The following is a 2,348-nucleotide window of genomic DNA, read 5'->3' on the forward strand; positions in this document are numbered from 1 at the left end:
GCAGGAAGCTAATGCCAGGAAGGTTTAGGGTTTACTTCTTCTTAGTAGTAAAGGTTACCTTGCTCCTCTCAGGCTGTGGTTGCCGAAACTGCTCACTGATTGTTGTCACCAGGCATGTGAGCACCAAAATTTTAGTTCATGTTTCTCCTAAGTCTGAGTAAAGGACTTGGGTGCAGGCCAGTTTATTTGCAGTGAGATCCCAGGAAACAGGGTTGAGGAAGGAGAGAAGTGAGACAAAGAAGGAGGAAAAGGTAATCTTAAGGTGCATTAATGAGGTCACTACTGTGGTACACAGGGGCTTGAGTCTGCTAAGAATCACATATAATGCCACCAGAATTAGCCTCCGGAAATACAGGGAGCTGGATCATTTATTTACCAGCTCCTCTGCTGGTAAGGTTGCTCCTGGGTATAACTCTCTTACACTCTGGAATGTGCTTGTGCCTGAGCACAGGAGCTCCCATGGGCTTGGAGAAGGCTTGGGGGCAGAAAGAGAAAATACACACAATGTGTGCTTCAGTTGGGATGCTGTCTCTGTGAGATGTGTCCCAGTTCCCATGGAATATACTCTCCAGATGCAACCGAAATCAGTCTCAGGCAATGGGCTGTGATGTAACTGGGGGGCGGGGGCACTGGAAACATCTGCTACCCTGAAACTTGTTACTTGGGAGCACATCTTATTTTTCTTTCTGGAAGCTTTTAGCATTTTGTCTTCATCCTAGGTATTTTAGAATTTCATAATTATGTGTCTAGGGGTAGCTCTTTTAAAATTCATTATGTTTGGCACTGGTGACCCCTTTAAATAGGGGATTTTGAATTCCTACATAATTTTCTTTCCTCCATTTTATTCTTTCTTTCTGAAACTTCTGTTAGCAATTGGATCTTTTGGATTTTCCCTCCTTGTCTTTTTGCTATATGTTGTAGGAGGTTTCTTTATCAGCCAGCCTTTCCACTGAACTTTCAATTTCAGTAATAATACGTTTAATTTCTAAATAATATGTTTAATTTCCCATTCTTTCCCTATTATCTGTGTTTTCTCCAGGATCCAGGATCAGTGATTTGGCTTGTTCTCTTTTTTTTTTTTTTTTTTTTTTTTTTTTTGGCCTCTCACTGTTGTGGCCTCTCCCGTTGCGGAGCACAGGCTCTGGACGTGCAGGCTCAGCGGCCATGGCTCATGGGCCCAGCCGCTCTGCGGCACGAACCCATGTCCCCTGCGTCGGCAGGTGGACTCTCAACCACTGAGCCACCAGGGAAGCCCAGGCTTGTTCTTCTTGATACTTTTCTTTGTACTGATGATTTTTCCCAACTGTCTCATAATAATTAGGTTTCCATTCATCTTTGTGAATAAAATACAATATTGATTAACTTAAGTTGCTAGAATAAGTTCCTTCTGCTGTAGATTTGTTTTTATCAAACCATCATTTTCCTTATCCAGGAGGGCAGGGCTCAATGTGTGTGTGTGTGTGTGTGTGTGTGTGTGTGTGTGTGTGTGTGTGGTATTATTGGCAATGCACAAGTTTCATTTTAAGGTATGGAGATGAGAAGCAGGAAGGTATACTGCCCTCAGGATACCCCCAGAGAAAATAAGGACAACTTTAATCTGGGCACAAAATCCCACACATGGAACACTTGCTGTTCCCAAGCAACTGATTCATTTTCTTTAGAAAACAGTCCTCTGATTTATACTCACTGAACAATCAAGACCTATCATTCACCATTCACGCGGGAATGGGGGTTTGTTGGGGGGAGCCAAGTTGCAGTGATGTGGACAGCTTTTTAATTATTTCCTTTGATTGCTTCTCCATAGTTCTTTCTTACTCTCTAGGCCTCTGCCAACTTTTAGCTTCAGCCTTCTCAGTTTCTCTAAAAGAACAGTTTCTACAATTGCTGACACTTGTTCCTCTCTGCATATTCTGAACCATGGCTTCATCTGTCCTGCATAGTTTATCTGCCATCAAAATATCTGGTCTATGGATGACCTCTCCACTCCAAACCTTACTGTGGTTATGGATGCACTTTATAACATTTTGAGAGCTTGGAAAGGAAAGTACATGTTCTCAGTCTGTCATTTTATCCTGGAGTCTAGAAATCTTTCTCTTTTCCATTTTATTTATTTAATAAAGCTTTATTTTTTCTAGTAACCATTTAAAAGTCAATGTAGGAAATATTTTATATATATATATTTCTAAAAAATAAAAATTTTCTTTTATGTAGAATTTGACAGTATCAGTAGAGGAGGGCAGCCAACCCAATAGCTGCACATTCCAGATGCAAAACGTTTTCCCAAATGGTTATTAGCTCTTTTAAAGAAAGTGGTACAGCCTTCTTGTTGATTGCTTCTCAGCCACTCT

The sequence above is a fragment of the Lipotes vexillifer genome, unplaced genomic scaffold, assembly GCF_000442215.2.
Source record: "Lipotes vexillifer unplaced genomic scaffold, Lipotes_vexillifer_v1.1 scaffold946, whole genome shotgun sequence".
Taxonomy (NCBI): Eukaryota; Metazoa; Chordata; class Mammalia; order Artiodactyla; family Lipotidae; genus Lipotes; species Lipotes vexillifer.